General features: G+C 34.7%; 1 protein-coding gene and 1 pseudogene across 15 annotated transcripts in view; one reads left to right on the plus strand and one right to left on the minus strand.

Annotated features, from left to right (window-relative positions):
• GPHN (gephyrin) overlaps window positions 1-19,265 on the minus strand; it is a 540,115-nt gene that overhangs the window by 440,734 nt on the left and 80,116 nt on the right. The gene's annotated exons all lie outside the window — the stretch shown is intronic.
• Window positions 16,579-17,660, plus strand: LOC142871409 (mitogen-activated protein kinase 14 pseudogene; annotated as a pseudogene).

A 19,265-nucleotide genomic window follows, 5' to 3' on the forward strand; every position in this document is an offset into this window, starting at 1 on the left:
TTTAAATACCATGGCCTCCAGTTAATGCTTGCTTTCTGAATACTTTTATAAAGTTTATAAATATTCAAGAATTCCCAAGGAGCAATTTAAAAATTCTATATAGACTTCATCACATAAAAATATACTACTACATAAAGCTATAAAACAACCTACTACTCTCCCCTAGGAAAGCCCATGAATTACTTTTTCCCATCTTTCAGGAAAGAAAAGGTAAACATAAAAAGACTTACAAATGTGAAATAGTATGGTAAACAATATTTGTATCCCTTACTACAAAATTTAAATTAGTGTTTTAAATATGCAATTATAAAAGTTTTCACTTAAGAATTAATTTACTACTTTAAATACAATCATTAGCCTTTTCAAAACTTTGAAAAACTAATAAAAACTTCAGATTTGTTTACTCAGGGATTGAATTTTAATTTTTAAATCTTATCTTTTTCTGGCATGGTGGTTGAAAACACAGACTATGAAGCTAGACAATCTGGATTTGGTTCTGGTTCATACATTTAATAGATGTGTGACCTTCAGCAAGCTAGCTAACCTCTGGTCCTCAACTTTCTCATTTTTAAAATTAGATTAACACAAGCACCGCTTTCAGAGATGTTGCAAGCATTAAATTAGTCAATAGATAAAAAGTGCTTAAAATATGGCTTAAATGTTTTCTGCTATTATTTCTAAAGCTATGTTTATTACTACTATTTCTACTTTGGCTTTGGAATAAATTCCCTTAAAAGGATAAAAGCAAAAGTGAAACATTTTTGGTGGTGGGTGGCAGGCACAGTTAAAGGTTTCTCTAACTTCATCAAGGCAATCAGAAAAGATACTAATGTGGGCAGAGAACAAAATTAGTCTTAGAAAGCATCATCGGTATCTAAAAAACTATACTGAACCACTAGTTCACCCTGTAATTTAGATAGAGAAATTTGAGAAGGATGGTATCTGCAGTACACAGCATTATTTACAACCTTAAAATATACTTCTAATTACTTCTTCCCAAACTCAAGTTTTAGCCCAGGTTTATTGTAAATTTTGTAGAACTAATCACAAATCTAAATAAATAGAGAAATCTGAAATTCAACAAAGTACAGGCAGCTTTAGAAGTAAACTCCAATGGATAGACAAGAAAGCAACCATGATTAATTGAAAGAATCAAACCATCACATAAATAAATCTTAGTTGGTTGCCTTTGATTATGCATGTACCTTCCCTATCCACTTAGATGGCACAGACACAAGACTCAAGTAAAGGTGTACATAATCTGTATTACTAAACTGATAAAAATAAAACAGGAAATTAACTATAGTTATATACATAAGAGGGGGAAAAGAGTAAAAACACCAACTCCTCAAATGCAAACACAGGGCTTGGAAGCAGTGTCTAAATCTTCACTTTTAAAAAAAACAAAACTACTCTCACACTTTCATCCACTCACTACCCACAACAGGAGGAAATACTATATAACTTCTAACACTACATTAATTTTTTCTGTTTCCAACTTTATATAAATGAATAACATTACAGGTATACCTTTTGTATCTGATGCCTTTTACTAAACATTATGAGATTCATCTATGTTTTAAAGTTTAATTCTATGCTATTAATTCTCGTTTTATATTATAGTATGTGGTGGTAATATACCACATTGTACTATAAGTAGATATTTGGATTGTTTCCAGTTTAGATGACTACAGATAGCACTGCTATAAACATCCCTGCACATGTCTTTTGGCAAAGATAAGCAAACTTTATATCTACAACTAAAATTCCTGTGTTACAGGAAACATGTATGCTAAAGTTTAGTAAACACTACCAGCTTCCTAAAGTGGTAATAGCAATTTGTGAATGAGATATTTGATTGTACAACTTCCTTAAAAACACTTGGAAATGGCATCATTTTTATTCAGCCAATCTGGTGGATGCATAGAAATATTTACACATTTATGTATTTAAAATACATAATTATGCATTTATGTATTTAAAATACATATTTTAATTTGCATTTCCCTCATGAGTTCTGATGCTGAGTACCTTTTCATGTTCATATTGACCATATATCATTTGTAAAGTACCTTTTTAAGATTTTTGATCATTTTTAAAATTGGGCTGTTGGATATGCATCCTTTGTTAGATACATGTATTGCAAATATCTTCTTTCATTCTATGACTTCCTTTCAGTTTTTAAATTATGTGTAAAGTTCTTACTTTTATAGTGATCTAATTTATGAAATTTTCCCATATACTGTTTAAGAAATCCTTGCCTAATCCAAGATCATGAAGATATTCTCCTGTTTCCATTTAAAAGCTTTATTTTTTTCACAGTTGGATCTGTGATATATCTGAAATGGATTTCTGCATATAGTATGAAATAGGAGTCAGTGATATTTCTATAAGGATATTGAATAGGAAAAAATTCTTTTCCCTGCTGAGCTCCAAAAATGTGTGATAAATCAGACCATCTATAAATGTAGATCTGTTACTAGATGTAACTGTTTTCTGTTGCTTCTATAACAAATTAACACAAACTTTGCAGCTCAAAACCACAAATTTACTACTTCCTATTCCCTGTTCTGTAAATCAGAAATCCAGATTGGCATGCCTGTTTTTTCTGCTCCAGGTATCACAAAACAAAATCAAAATGCCTGCCTCCCAGGCTTTTATTAAGAGGCTCTGGGAAGACTCTACTTCCAAATTCATTCAAGCTCACAAAATCCAGTGACTTTGGTTACAGAACTGATGTTCCATTTCCTTGCTGACTGTAAGCTAGGCTGCTCTTAGTACCTGGAGGTCTCTCTCTAGTCCTTTTATATGGGCCCTTAAATCTGATAGCCATCATAATGGTGTGTAGAATCCTTCTCATGCTTGGTATCTTTCTGACTTCCCCTTCTACTGCATCTCTATTGTGCTATCAGCCAGAGAAAGTTCTCTGCTTTCAAGGGCTCATGTGATTAAACTGGGCCCACCCCACCTAGACATCCCAGGATTATCTCCCTATCTTCACTAATGTCTGTAACCTTAATTACATTCGTAAAGTTCCTCTGCCTTATATTGTGACATATTCAGATACCAGGGATTAGGTTTGGACATCTTTGAAGGCCATTATTCTGCCTACCACACTAGATATGCTCTTCTGTCACACTAACCTATTCTTGCATGAATACCATTTTTTTAATAACTCTAGTGCTATGTTATAGAATATGGTGATATTTGGTACTTTAAGTCTTCCATTTTGTTACTCCTTGACTATCCTTGAAACTTTGAATTTTCAAAAAAATTTCAGGAGATCATCAATTTTTACCAAAAAAAACAAAACCTATCTGATATTTTTGATTGCACTAAATCTTTATAGCTTTTGATTGATCTATATGCCCTATTTGGTCAATTTTGGTTAATGTTCCATATGAACTTCAAAAGAATGTGTACTCTGTCCTTTTCCAGTGAAATGTCCTATAAGTGTTAATTAGGTCACTTATTACTCTTGCTGTTAATATTATCTGCCTCTTTTTTGTCATCTGTTTGTTCTGCTATTGATAGTTGATACCATTGATGGTGTCATAAATTCTCCTAGTATAATTGGGGATTTGTCCAGTTCTACCAATTTATTTCTACCAATTTTTGTTTTTACATGTTTCAAGATCCAGCTTAACTTTCCATATGCCAGAAAAAATAGTCATCATCATTTACCAGCTAGGTCAGAGGATGATTAATTTTTTTTTAATCAAGTCATTTTATGAATAATTTGCAGAAGTAAAAATAAAGGGTTAGTGAAATTTTATTTGAAATTTTTGTTTTGAATGTATATATATCCAATGTCCTCTAAATACAACTAACTACTCAACAATTGTCATATATAAACCAGAAATATATTCATCTTGTAAATATTGATGCCAGATGTCAAATACACCTCTAATTGGATCTAACTTATCATTATGCTAGTTCTTCTTTAACTTGCATCATCAAAATGCAACACATACAAAGAACTTTTTGAAACCTTAGCTAATAGTTTTGATGATGCTCTAGAAAATGGCCATTTTCTTTGTTCCACAATTACAAAAACACCTTCATTTTTATAACACCAATTGATGAATTTGTTTCATTTCCGTATCATCTATTTTCTTCTAATTGCCTTTGTATATAGACATACCTTCAGTATTTGCCACTTGGGACTCACATTAAATAAATCTGAGCACAAAATCATAAAAGATTAAAGAATATATCGCCTTTCTTTTTAGGAAAATGGGATGGTCCAGGCTCTTGCTACAAAATATTGTGTGATCAAGTCCTTCATGTTATATGACTAACTGAAAGAGAATACCATTACTTGCTTTCTGTGGTGAAAAATACATTGTTTACTCACTGATATTCATTTGAGGAAATACATTTAGGATAATGTCATCCAAAGATTCACCTTGAGAATGTGCTTGGAAGATCAATTTTATCATCAAGATTAGTCTAGAGGTCTGCTGTCTCTACACATTCATCTTCTGATTTGGCTAATAAATGTTAAAGCCTTCTTTTGCCAATTGTGTCCATTTTCATATATTTTCCATCATGGAAAAGAAAAATTAAAAGAAGAATTCAAAGTTCTGGAAAAAAATTTAACAATTTCTGAATTCCCAACTGTTTTCAACAAAATGCTAAAAGCGGACCACAAAGATGGGGTCTCTGAACTTCTTTTTTCTTATCTTCTTAAAAGATAAAAATATCTTGGGCAACTTGATAAGAAAATTAAAGAATGAAGCAATAGTGACCATTTATTCAACTACTGCATCACCCTTCTAGGTGATTTCATCATTCTCCAATTTTCTTATTATTTTAAACTTTTAAGGATAGTTGGAGATAGCTGATGAATAATGATAAAATAATTCTAAGAATAATAAAAGCACAATATTTCAAGATAGAGGAAAAATAAAAACACTATGACAAAAAAGCACAAATTTATAAAAGGGCCCAAGAGATCTCTATGGTGACCACAAAATTAGAAAGATTTTATATTAAAAAAGCAAAATTTTTTTTGCTTTTGGAAGACCTCTAAAAAAAAAATCAAAGCCATGAAATATCAATCCTCATAAATTCTTAGAATGGCTCAAAAAAAGAAACTCAAAACTAAAACAGAGTTCAGTGGACCCTGGTGGGATACCAAGGGTTAAAGGCCACTAACTTTCTATGATTTTCTCAGAAAGCCATAAAAAATTTTAAGCTCACATTTATTAGTTATCCTACAGTGTTTTATACATGCCTCCATTATTCTACCCATTACACTGTATTATACATATCCATGAATGATTCTCCAGATAGACTATATTTTTAGAACTTAGGAAAATGCATTAAAAATTGTAGCCCTTATTTCTAACAGTACACATTTTTAAAAAAAGAAAAAGAGGTAGCCCTTTAAGTATTTGTTAAATTAGAACTTGCTCATAAATTCTAATAATATCTTATGAGATACAAGAATTAATTCAACTTTCTGAAACTCGAAGAATGATGAGGAAGTCTCTTGTATGGGTTGGTTTTCACACGGCAGTTAAAATTTATAGGCTACCTTATTACTCATCTATATCTTACCAGTTGTTAATGCCCTAAAATTATATTATCTGATGAGAAAAAGATTTAATTCCCCAAACCTATTAATGTTTCATATTTATTATATCAAGGTGGAAAGACATAAAACATTAGAAAGACAATTAACTTAAAAGTCTGGGTTTCATAAAGACTTTATATTTTATTCTAAATACAATGGGATATCACTAAAAAATTTTAAGCATGGACATGTATAACATATTATAATAATTATAAATAGAATACCCTATATTCTAAGGGCCAAAATCTTAATGTAAATATTCTATGAAGAATCAAGCTAAGTAAAGTGATAATATTATCCAATTCTTTGAAAGCTATGCATATCATCAGGGGCTGCAGCATCAAAGTAAGGCAAATACTTACAAATATATTTCAGGTGTCCATTCAGGACTCCTATATACTATTCAAAAAGTATTGTTTTGAAAACTCAATCTGCCAAAAACTGAATTATAGAGCTATATCTGACTCAAAATAGTTAAAATCATAATAGAAAATTCAAATTATTTATTGTTTGGGCCATATCAACTTGCCATGTTAAGACCCAATTATGTTTTTTAGAGCCTTATCATATACTCTATGAACCAGCCTGCCTGTTAATTATTTTTTCAGGTACTTTGCAGAAATCTATTTTTCAAGTATCTTGATTTCAGAAGGAAATTTACTAATCTGACCTTTTAATGCAATTTTGTGTCTGTGTATTGTGTAATTTGGGATCCTCTGAAACCGATATGAGCACTTAATCATGGAGCCATATATATAGCAACAAATAAAGATACACTGATGTAAATGGAGTTACTTTTTAAAATCTTAGTTCACGTTAAATATCAGTCAGTAAATTAACATTATAGTAATTGCAGTTTTTTAATTTTTATTTTATTTTTAATTATTTTCTTGGAGACACAGGCAAATACAGAAATCTATTCACTGAATATAAATTAGCTGTCCTTGTAATTATATTAATTCTTTCGGTCACATGGTATAAGCTATGTGGTAAATTTGAGAAAATTCAATCTGACCTATATTGTCAATATTTTTTATGCCTGCCAATAATAGACATCAGAGCTGGCAGGTAAAATGGAGGAATTCAAAGATATAAAAAATTATGGAAGGCTTCTTCCTGGCAACTAAAATAAAAGAAGCAATTATGTAGCTACCTGTCCATATGATTTATATGAGCCAATTAATGGATCCCAATATTGTACTTAATATTCATTAAATAAAACTCTAATGGGGCTGTGGACTTTGCAGAATGAATGAATATCCATGGAGTGATTTATATTATAAGGAAAATTCATCAATTAGGAAGTACAGAAAAAAAAGAACAGATATACACAAAACACATCTTTGCAAAAGACATAAAATCATGTATTTCTTAAGAATATAAGTACATAACCTGAAAATTCATAACAATTTTGTCTTTCTTGAGTATGTTTCTAAAATGTAAAAGCCTTAAAAACTGACATTTTAAGTATCATGGAATTGGGAATACTAATACCCCTATACTTTTCTTTTCTTTTTTTTCATCGATAAGATATAGGAAGAAGAATTTGTTTTTGTGGTGGTTTTTTAATGGTAGATATCAGAATTACAATCACTTAAAAGGCTTCCTTTTTGAGTTTGTTTCCTATCTAGAAAGACAATAATGTGGATTATTAGTCACACAGGATCAAAGAGACAATTCAAGAATATTATATAAACTCATCCCTTTAAATGTAGGATTTCCCTTTATTCTGGTTTCTGTGAAATCTGAATAACATTAGCAATGGCGTTAAGACTATTTGGAATATTATTACTAATCTTCCAAATTTTCAAAGTAAGTTTCAAAAATGTACAGGAAATTTCCAATTAGGTAAATTATATTTCTTAAAAAGTCCACAATATTATCTTTTATCCCCCATGCTCTTTTTCAGTATGACTTTCCCATGCTTGCATTTAGAAGTAGTGTCTATTTTCCTATCACTTACATCTAAATTGGCTTTGTGACCTGTTCGGACCAATAGAATGGGGTGGTATATCACGTGAGGATTTGTATTAAGAGAAATGCAGCTGCCAACTGGTCACCTGGAACACTTCTGCTTAGAATCCAGCTGCCATGCAATGAGATAGCCCAAAGAGCCACATAAAGGGCCCAAGTACAGAAGAACATATTCACATGGCCAACAGCTCCAGCTGAGTTCAGCTGGCAGCAAGCACATGGCAACCATCTGAGTACAGCCATTTTGGACCTTTTAGCCATCCTAACAGACACAACATGAAAGATGAACACAAACCACCCAGTCAACCTACATAACTAAAAGAAACAATAAATTATTTTTGTTTTAAGCCATTATTGTTATATAGCAATATATAACAAAAACAAGGTTACATATCCAATAGCAATTAGTGAATTTGTCACAATCTGTAAAGAGGGCTACACAGCACAGCTTAAGAAAGTCTCCCAATATTTAACTGGAAAAAAAAGCAGTCCTACAGACAACTCTTGTGCACCCCACTCAGGGACTGGCCTAGCAGGCCAACTGCCTATATCCCCCATGCCCATGTGCCCTACCAGAGCACCTGAAGACCATCTCACTAGTGCTACTGCCATTACCTACAAACCCCACCTCGGGACCTGAGCAGTGGACCACCTGAACCACCAGCACCTGGTGTGCCCTGCCCAGGGGCCTGATGACCAGCCTCATTAGGGACCTGACACCACTATCTCTGGCACCCATGTATGCCACCTGAGGAACCCAAGACCAGTCCACCTAGCCTATAGCCACCACTGCTGATACCCAGAGGGTCTGCCTAGGGCCTGAAGACTAGCCCATCCAGGGTACAAGGCTACCATTGGCCATCACTGGTGCCTACACATGCCACCTAGGGGCATGAGGACTGGCCTATCTCACAGAAAAGGAAATATATAAAATGCCTGAAAAAGAATAAATAATAATGATCTAAAGAAAACTCAGCAAGATACAAGGGAACACACATAAACAATAAAAAATTCAGTAAAATAATTCATGATCTGAATACGAAATTTAACTAAGAGGTAGATATCATACAAAAGAATCAAACAGAAATCCTGAAACTGAAGAATCCAATGAATAAAAAAAATATATAATTAAGAGTTTCAACAATAGACTAGATCAGGTAGAATAAAGAATTTCTGATCTTGAAGGGAATTCTTTTGAATAACCCAAACCAAAAAAGAGAAAAAAGAAAAAAACAGAATGAAGAAAGCCTACGTAACATATAGAATACCATCGGCAAACAAATCTTTTTTTTTTTTTTTTTTTTTTTTTTGAGACAGAGTCTCGCTTTGTTGCCCAGGCTAGAGTGAGTGCCGTGGCGTCAGCCTAGCTCACAGCAACCTCAAACTCCTGGGCTCGAGTGATCCTTCTGCCTCAGCCTCCCGGGTAGCTGGGATTACAGGCATGCGCCACCATGCCCGGCTAATTTTTTTTTTTTTTATATATATATCAGTTGGCCAATTAATTTCTTTCTATTTATAGTAGAGACGGGGTCTCGCTCTTGCTCAGGCTGGTTTTGAACTCCTGACCTTGAGCAATCCGCCCGCCTCGGCCTCCCAAGAGCTAGGATTACAGGCGTGAGCCACAGCGCCCGGCCGGCAAACAAATCTTGAGCAAAAAAAACAAAACTAAAAACTAAAAACTGGAGACATACTACTACCTGACTTCAAAATATACTACAAAGCAATACTAACCAAATCAAGCATGGTATTGTATAAACATAGACACACAGGAACAATGGAAGAGAATAAAGAAGCCAGAAATAAATCCATGCATCTACAGCCAACTCGTTTTCAACAAAAGCATCAAGAACATACATTGGGAAAAGGGCAGGTTTTTCAATGAATGGTGCTGGTGAAACTGGATATCTATATGTAGAAAAATGAAACTAGACCCCTATCTCTTACCATATACAAAAATAAATCCAAAATGGATTCAAGACTACTTCAATGTAGGACCTGAAACTATGAACCTACTAGAAAAAAACACTGGGAAAATGCTCACGTCATTGATCTGAGCAAAGATTTTAGTGATAAGACTTTAAAAATATAAGCAATAAAAGTAAAAATAGACAAATGGGGTTATATAAAGCTAAAAATAAAGCTTCTATACAGCAAAGGAAAGAATCACAGAGTGAATAGACAACCTATAGAGTGGGAGAAAATATTTATAAACTATCCATCTGAAAAGGGATAACAAAAATATATAAGGAACTCAAACTCAAGAGGAAAAATAACAAATAATCCAATTAAAAATGGACAAATTATCTGAGTAGTTATTTCTCAAAAGAATACATGCAAATAGCCAAAGGTATATAGAAAAAACCCTCAACATCATTAATCATTAGAGAAATGCAAATCAAAACCACAATGAGATATCATCTCACCCCAGTTAAAATGCCTACTATTAAAAAGGAAAAAAAAAATGCGAGATGCCAGTGAGGATGCAGAGAAAGGGAGACTCTCATACACTGTTAGAGGGAATGTAAATTAGTACAGCCGTTATGGAAAACAGTATGGTTCCTCAAAAAACAAAAAATATAATCACCATATAATCCAGCAATCTCACAGCTGGATATGTAACCAAAAGAAAGGAAATCAGTATATCAAAGAGATAACTGCACTCCCATGTTCAATGCAGCATTATTCACAATGGCCAAGATACAATACCTACTTAAGTGTCCATCACTGGATGAATGGATAAAGAAAACATGGTATATGTACATAATGAAATACTATTATATTTAGTCATAAAAAAAGAATGAAATCTTGTCATTTGTAACAACATAGAAGAGCCTGGAGGACACTATGTTAAGTGAAATAAGCCAGGCACAGAAAGAAAAACATCATATGTTCTCATTCATGTGTGGGAACAGTTGATCTCATGGAGGTACGTAGTAGAATGGTGGTTGCCTAAGACTGCAAAGGGTGCTAGGGGAGAAAAGGATGAAGAAACATTGGCTAATGGGGACAAAAATACACATAGAAGAAATAAGTTCTAGTATCCAGAACACACAGTAGGGCAACTACAGTTGTCAATAATTTTTGTATATTTCAAATAGCTAGAATAGATTTACAATGTTCTCAAAACAAAGAAATAATAAATGTTTGAAGTGATAGATATAATTACCTTGATTTGATCATTACACATTGTACACATGTATCAAAATGTTATCTGTAGCCCATAAATCTGTATTTTTTTTTTTTTAAAAAGACTTCTTCAGAAAAGTAGTACTAAGCTCATTTCTCTCTGATGGAATCTGGGAGGTGAGAGGAAAATGATGCAAAGTGTCAAAGCTGAAGCAGGGAGACAAGACCATCCACTGTAGGAGGACCAGTGAAGGATGTTGAAACCTAAGTGGACTGAAAGGGTATTGCTACAGAGGGACACACAAGTACAGGGTATCAGAGCCAAAGTGGCATAAGAAAGGCATCCCCCTCAGGTCATAGGGAGTCAGAAGCAGACTGAAGTGAGAAAAGTATCACATAAGTGAGTTCCCTAGTACAGGGTCTTAGAGCCTGAGTCAGATGACGAGGGCTTACATAAAAGGGGTGAGGTTGTCATAAGGTGTTGAGGAAGAGTCAGGAAGGCATCCTCATAAAAGGAAGACCTGGTGTAGGATACTGGAGCCTGATTAGGGTAAGAGGTCATCCATTCAGTTTGGAATTGCTGGTGACTCCCAGAGCAGATGTAATCAAATAATTTAAAATATTATGAATAATGTGAGCCAGGTTATCCACTGAGAAAAAAGTGAGTCACAAATACAGAAAGGGAAAAAATGAAAACAAACCTTGTGTGTGTTAGGTTGAATTGGAGGTATCAGCAGAAATTCATGATTTAGACAGATAGAAATGGCTGAGTCCATTTCTGGGGAAGAGAAAGTACAAGGTGAAACTACAAAGTAAGGAAGTACACAAAGAATTATGAGACATGTCAAAAGAACACAGACACCATCAACACAGATGGGACTGCTATGAGCTAAATCTGGGACAATTTGAGCACTAAAATAAGTGATACCATACTATAAATTATTGAATAAAAGAATCCATTAGTCCATGCTAATATACATAAATAAATTGAAAGCTCAGTGAAGTACCTCTGCACAAAGTAATTATTAATTACAAAAGGAAAAAAGAGTAAAATTGCAGTGGAGAAATCTGGCACACACACACACACAAAACTTAATCAAGTGGTTGAATCGAGCATCCCTAGTATTGAGATAAATCCAAACTAATAAGCTACCTGATAGGATATGATGGGAAAAATATAACATCACTATCACTTTTTTGATAGTCTGGACAAAGATATATAACTTCCCACACAATGCAGCAAGTTACTCCTAAGTATTTACCGAAAAGAAATGAAAACATAAGTAACCAAAAATATCAGTATAAGAATATTTGTTACAGCTTTATTAATAATAGCAAAAAACTGTAAAAAATCCAATTTTCCCTCAAACTGACAATGACCATAACTATAAAATATTCATATAATGGAATACTATTCATCAGTAAAAGAGAACAAAATGCTTATATATACCAGAACTGTGGTCCCAAAGCCTGGGCCATGGACCAGTACCAGTCCTTAGCCTGTTAAAAACCCAGCCCCACAGAAGGAGGTGAGTGGCGGTCAAGCGAGTAAAGCTTCGTCTGTATTTACAGCTGCTCCCCATTGCTTGCATCACCACCTGAACTCTGTCTCCTATCAGATCAGTGGTAGCATTAGATTCTCATAGGAGTGCAAATGCTACTGTAAAGTACATATGCAAGGGATCTACGTTGCATGCTTCTTATGAGAATCTAATGCCTAATGATCTGAGGTGGAGCTGAAGCCGTGATGCTAGTGCTGGGAACTGGCTGCAAATACAGATTATCATTAGCAGACAGGTTTGACTGCATAATAAAGTAATGCACTTGAATCATCCTAAATCATCCCTGTCCTGAACCCCTAGTCCATGGAAAGATTATATTCCATGAAACCAGTCCCTGGTGCCAAAAAGATTAGGGATCACTGCACCAGAACATAGGTGAATCTCAAAATCAAATGAAGTCAAAAGCATACATTATTCTGCAAAATTCTGTTCTTTCATTCATTCATTTGACAGCTTAGATGGAAGAAATATTCTATTTATATAAAGTTTAAGATTGGTAAAACTAATTTATGAGGATAGGAAAATCAAAGCTTGCCTGCCAGTTGAATAAAAGACGTTTTGTTGATCCCTTAATAAAGCATTGCTTCCATTAATTATAATTGAAAAATAAATTTCAAACTCAAATGGTGCTGTTATTCTAAGAAATTGAATACATACAAAAGAATACAATGAATTCAATGAATAAGAAGTATAAAGGAATTTATGCTCTAGGAAAGAAAATGGCCTAATCAGGAAGTTAAATAATAACAGGAAACAATAAAACAAGAGCCTTGACAAACCAGTATATGATTAAAATGAATATTAACAGACAATAGTAACACACTATAACATGCAGTATACAATTAAATTGGAAATACTACTAGAGACATTATGCCATTTCATATGAAGTTGCAGAGAGGGCCTGGCCTGAGGAAGGACACTGAAAGAGGAATGGTGTTAGCCTTTGAGTACACAGACCGAACTGGATGGAATGGATAGTCCTACTAAGTAAAATAAGAAAACAAAGAAGAATTCATTTGTTTTATTCTTTCTTAGGAGATACATGGAATAATAAATGTGGAATGTCAGAAAAAGTCATCTGACCAGAATACTCAGAATGTATTATAGGAAAAGAAAGTATTATAGGAAAAGAATGTATTATAGGAAAAGTATTATAGGAAATGAATGTATTATAGGAAAACAAAGAATCCAGTAAGCAAGACTGTCTTCACATTAATGTATAGAAAATCAGAGGCTGAGTCAGGATTTCAGGTAAGAGAACATAATATGTGAACATCTTATAAGGCTGGGATTATCAAATTTTGATGAACAAAAGCAATACAGAATATTTGGAAAAGAGAAGTATTAAAAGAACTGAGTTTTTGAACATAGGTACTTATGAGACAACTATCATTTGCTAAGACACAGGCACTGTGTAAGCACATTTACCAGTATTATCTCGTTTAATCTAATCCTTTTACCAGTCTCTTAAAACATTGTTCTCCCTTCTTTACAGACAGGAAAATGAAGCCTGGAGAGATTAATTTCCCAAAGATCTCAGAGCTAGCCAGGATTCAAATGTAAACCTTTATAATAATTTAAAAACTAATTTATTTTGCCAACCAGAAAAATAATGATACCAATGATACAAATAGGAAATTAAGTGGAGAATCGGGAGCAAGGTAGCAGAAGAGAAGAATAAAAAAGAGTTCAGACAACCTAAATTTGAAGTAATAGCAAGACTTAAAAAGAAAAAAAATATGAATGCTTAGAAGGTAATGAGAGATAGGAAACTGTTCAGGGCTAGAAACATATTGGAAATTACTCACATAAATGTTAAAGATAATTCTTTAGAAAGAATTTCTCTAATACCAAGAATATAAGGTAAAACTACAAACCAAGATTAATTTCTAATAATTAATTCAGCAAAAACTAAAAAAAATTTTACTTGACATAATATGAGCCTAAATACTATTAGAAATCCACCTAGAGATCCAGTCTAGTGGCTGCCAAATTGCACTTCCAAAAGTACTTCGCTTATGGCAATACTATTGTTTACAAACACAAGCTAGCTTTGCATGGAGAAGACAGTATTATTTATATACTCAAAATGAAGGTGCTACCCTGGTTTTAATTCTACATAGCCAAGAGCTTTTTAGGATACACACAAACTTATCTAAATAAACAATACTTGCAAAGAAAGACCTACTGAGGAAGGAACAAAAATTACATGAAATTATCCAGCAATAATAAAGAAAACTATTAAAAATTTAAGTTTGCTTATAAAGGTAGCAAGGGTAATAAATACATTTATTTTGAGCTAAAATAAAAGCTGCGAAATAGGAAGGCTACTATTAAAGAAAAACTATTATTATCCTGATAGTACACTGAAGTTGAACAAGAGGAGAATGTAAATACGGTTAAATATATTCACCTGAATTAAGAGGTAAAAAAAAAAATTAATTTAAAAAATACTGTTAAATATAAAAAAGTATTACACATTAAATTGGCTGTAAATAAAATTATTTGTTAGTGACAGACTACGATAAAGTGGATACAGGAAAACCCAGTGACAGACTTTGTGTAATTAACTGGAATGACAAGAAAACCTACTTACATAAGTTAGGATATGATTCTAACTGTTCAATCACCGACATAACCTCATTGAACTTGCCATTCTTTATTTCTTCCAATTTCTGTCACTGACATTTATTTTTATCTTCTTTAGAGTTTTTATATTTCAAGTCACTTAAGAAATGTGAGCAGATTCTATCTCATGATGGATCCACATTGGGCAGACACATCCCAATAAAATTACCTGCCTTTCTTCTATTAAATTCCCTACTGACAAACTTCTTTATCTCCTAGGAGTCAGTGAAAAACACAGATAGGAGAATAACCCAAATAATAATATTTAAGTCTGTTAAGAATACCTTTCAGCATTTCTTGTTTGTACTTTTCTTCTCTTCCCTATTCTCATATCTTTATATTGTCATTTAGCTACCCAATGAGTTCCACTAGAACCATCCCTTCTCTGGAAGTATCTAGGCTGCCTCCTTTCCCCCATCAATATTTAATCATCTCTTATTAAATTTAATAAACTAATTTAATTAAAATAACCTGCTGACATTCCAATTAATATCCAGGGTAAAGTCAATATAGGTAAATCTTACTTAATCTTTTTAGGAATCAATTAAGTCAATAAGAGAGAAAGGCAAAAAAATTTATTTCAAATTATTTTAAAAACCAGGACCTAGAAGGGAGATAATAGAGAGATAATTACAGTCATGTACTGCATAACAACATTTCGGTCAACGATGAACCCTGTGTATACAATAATGGTCCTATAAAATTATGATGGAGCTGAAAAAGCCTATCACTTAGTGATGTCGTAGCCATAATAAAGTCATAGTGCAATGCATTGCTCACATGTTTGTGGTTATGCTGGTATAAACAAACCTACTGCACTGGCAGTCATATAAAAAAGTATATGCACATAAAATTATGTACATTACATAATGCTTGATAATGGCAATGACTATGTAACTGATGTATGCAAATATACATATATACACATGCATATATGCTTTTTATCATTATTTTGGAGTGTACTTCTTCTACTTATTTAAAAAAAAAAAAAGGAAACTGTAAAACAGCCTCTGGCAGAACCTTAACAAAATATTCCAGATGGAGGCATTGTTATCACAGGAGATTGCAGCTCCATGTATAGTATTGCCCCTGAAGACCTTCCAGTGAGATAAGATATGGAGGTGGAAGACAGTGATACTGATGATCCTGACCCTGTGTAGGCCTAGGTTAATGTGTCTGTCTCTTAGTTTTTAACAAAAAAGTTTAAAAAGTAAAAAATAAACAAAAAATTTTTTTAAATAGAAAAACTTTATAGGATGACATAAGGAAAATATTTTTGTACAGTTGTCAAATGTATTTGTTCTTTAAGTCTTACTACAAAAGAATCAAAGTTAAAATATTACAAAGTTTTTAAAGTTAAAAAGTTACAGTAAGCTGCATGGGAGGCTCAGCAGGTACAGCAGCTGAAGCAGGAGTTCAGAGACAAGGCCCTGAATTGGCTGGTGGGGAGAGGGTACAGGAAGTAGTGGCTGGCACAGCCTTGAGCCTAAGAGCAAGCCCCTGCCTTTTGCTCGGCTCACCCTCATTGCTGAGGTATTTCAGCCCCTGCAGCTGACAGGAGCTGAGCACCCCCCGAGTCTGGGGGGTTGTGGGTGCCAGCAACCAGCACTAGGTCCCTGCCTGGTGGAGGAAGGGGCAAGGCCAGAAAACGAGTGCAAACAGGGGCCCCCTTGGGCCACCTCCTTGCCCTGCAGCTGCTGCTGGAACATGTCTCCGGAGAGGCCCACGTTCTACCGGCAGGAGCTAAACAAGACAATCTGGGAGGTGCCCAAGCATTACCACAATCTGTCCCCAGTGGGCTCCAGTGCCTATGGCTCCATGTGTGCTGCTTTTAACATAAAAACTGGATTATGTGTGGCACAGAAGAAGCTATCCAGACCCTTTCAATCCATCATTCATGCCAAAAGAACCCACAGAGAAATGTGGTTTCTTAAACATATGAAACATGAAAATGTGATTGGTCTATTGGACATTTTTATACCTGCAAGGTCCCTGAAGGAATTCAATGTGTATCTGGTGACCTGTCTCATGGGGGCAGATCTGAACAACATTGAGAGATATCAGAAGCTTACAGATGATCATATTCAGTTCCTTATCTACCAAGTTCTCTGAGGTCTAAAGTACATACATTCAGCTGGCATAATTCACAGGAAACTAAATCCAGGTGTGAATGAAGACTATGAGCTGAAGATCCTGGACTTTTGACTGGCCTGGCATACAGATGATGAAATGACAGGCTACGCAGCCACTAAGTGGTACAGGGCTCCTGAGATCATGCTGAACAGGATGCATTACTAATAGATTAGTTGATATTTGGGTCAGTGGGATGCATAATGTCCAAGCTGTTGACTGGAAGAACACTGTTTCCTGGTCTAGACTATATTGATCAGTTGAAGCTCATTTTAAGACTAGTTAGAAGGCTGGGGACTGAGCTTTTGAAGAAAATCTCTTCAGAGTCTGCAAGAAACTATATTCAGTCTTTGACTCAGATGCTGAAGATGAACCTTGCAGGTATATTTATTAGTGCCAATCCTTTGGGTGTTGACTTGCTGGAGAAGATGCTTGTATTGGACTCAGATAAGAGAATTACAGCAGACCAAACCCTTGCACATGCCTACTTTACTCAATACCATGATGCTGATGATGAGTCAGTGGCCAACCCTTACAAAAGCAAAGACCTCCTCACAGATGAGTGGAAAAGCCTGACTTACAATGAAGTCATCAGCTTTGTGCTGCCAACCCCTTTCCAAGAAGAGATAGAGTGTTTCTACTCTGTTGATCCCACTTGACTATGAGGGGAAGGGCTTTACATAGAAACTCTCCACATATCATTCAAGTACCTCTTTTTATAAAGATTTCCTCCATGGTGGAAGGTGAGTATGTGTGTGTGCATGCACACGTGCATGTTAGTGTGTGTATCTGTCTTTGTGGAAAGGTGACAGAATAATATCAGTAAACTATGATCACAGTGACTTTACATGGAATTGTAGATGCTCCATGACAGCCTCCAATTGTTCATTCTGAGAGTCAGGCCAGGCAGACAATAATTGCCATCTTGTTAGGAAAATTTTAAATGCAAAGTAAAAAAATATTAAACATCCCCTATCCCAGACATGCTTTTGCAACTTTGGCTTCTCCTGTGGCCCCACCTTGACAGTGGGGGATAGACTTGACCACATCCCACAGTGGTGCAGAGAGAAGGTTCACACTTTCTGGTTGCTTCAGACCTGAAGCCAACCCTCAGCGATGCATACAGCCAAAATGGACCAACTGGCCTCTGTGCACTAGCCTACGTTAACTTGCTTAAAATGGTTCCCAGAATTTGATAGGTATATTTCAAACTGTGAATATGTTTGGGCCTTAAAAGGAGAGAAGAAAGTGTAGATAGTTAAAAGATTGCAGCTGCTGAAGTTCTGAGCCAGGCAAGCACACAGGGCTGTCAGATGGCTACTGTGGTCCTGAAGCAACAAGGCAGCCTTGTGTGCATGTGTGCGCATGTGTATGTGTGTATCTCTCTTTCTCCTCATCCCCAGGTGTTGTTGCCATTTCTCTACTTACCCCTTCACCTAAAGTACAGAAGTTTCATGAGTACTCACCCTAATAGTCAAAAGCAGGTTCTTACTGTCAGTGTACTTCCCGTGTGTTCTTTATTTCTAGCAGACTGAGGATATGTTCTGCATGTCTTGCTATTTGAGAATGCACAGATGCTTGTCCTGTGTTCTTTGGGAGGCCCTGGTGCCAGGCAAGTTTGCCAGTGAAGATTTCTTGAATAGTTAGATCCTGTGTCACCTCAGCTGTTGTTATGGGCAAGTGACATCATCCTCTCCTCAGCCCCCAGTGCTATATTGTGTTGAACACAATTTATACTCTAGGTGCTTTTAATGGGAAAACCATGAAAAAATGGAACAGATGGATGTATAGCATTTTTATTCTTGCCATTTTTCAACAAGCTATTTTGGGGGAGGGAGCTATCAATGGAAAAGTCACGGCTTTTCCAAGAATATCCCAAATTTTGGAAAACAAGTTATTGTCTTTTTAAAAGTGAAAAATTAGTATAATGAGGCCAGAAACTCCTTTTGCTATCTTTCTCAAATATGGTTATTACTTAAAAAAAAAATAAGAGAAATAAAAAAGTAGTACCAAATTGTCTATTCCACTCCTCTATGGAAAAGGGTCTTCCTGGCAGCTTAACATTGACTTTTTGGTCTTGGTTTGGGGAGAAATAAATTTTGTTTCAGAATTTTATACAATGCAGGAATTCTTTGAGAATGTGATTCCTTTTGATGGGGAGAAAGGGCAAATTATTTTAATGTTTTATATTTTCAACTTTGTAAAGATGAAGTATCCTCAGGGGTAGAGAAGAATCATTTTCATAATTTTCTGAATTTTAAGCA

This window comes from Microcebus murinus, chromosome 6 (genome assembly GCF_040939455.1).
Source record: "Microcebus murinus isolate Inina chromosome 6, M.murinus_Inina_mat1.0, whole genome shotgun sequence".
Taxonomy (NCBI): Eukaryota; Metazoa; Chordata; class Mammalia; order Primates; family Cheirogaleidae; genus Microcebus; species Microcebus murinus.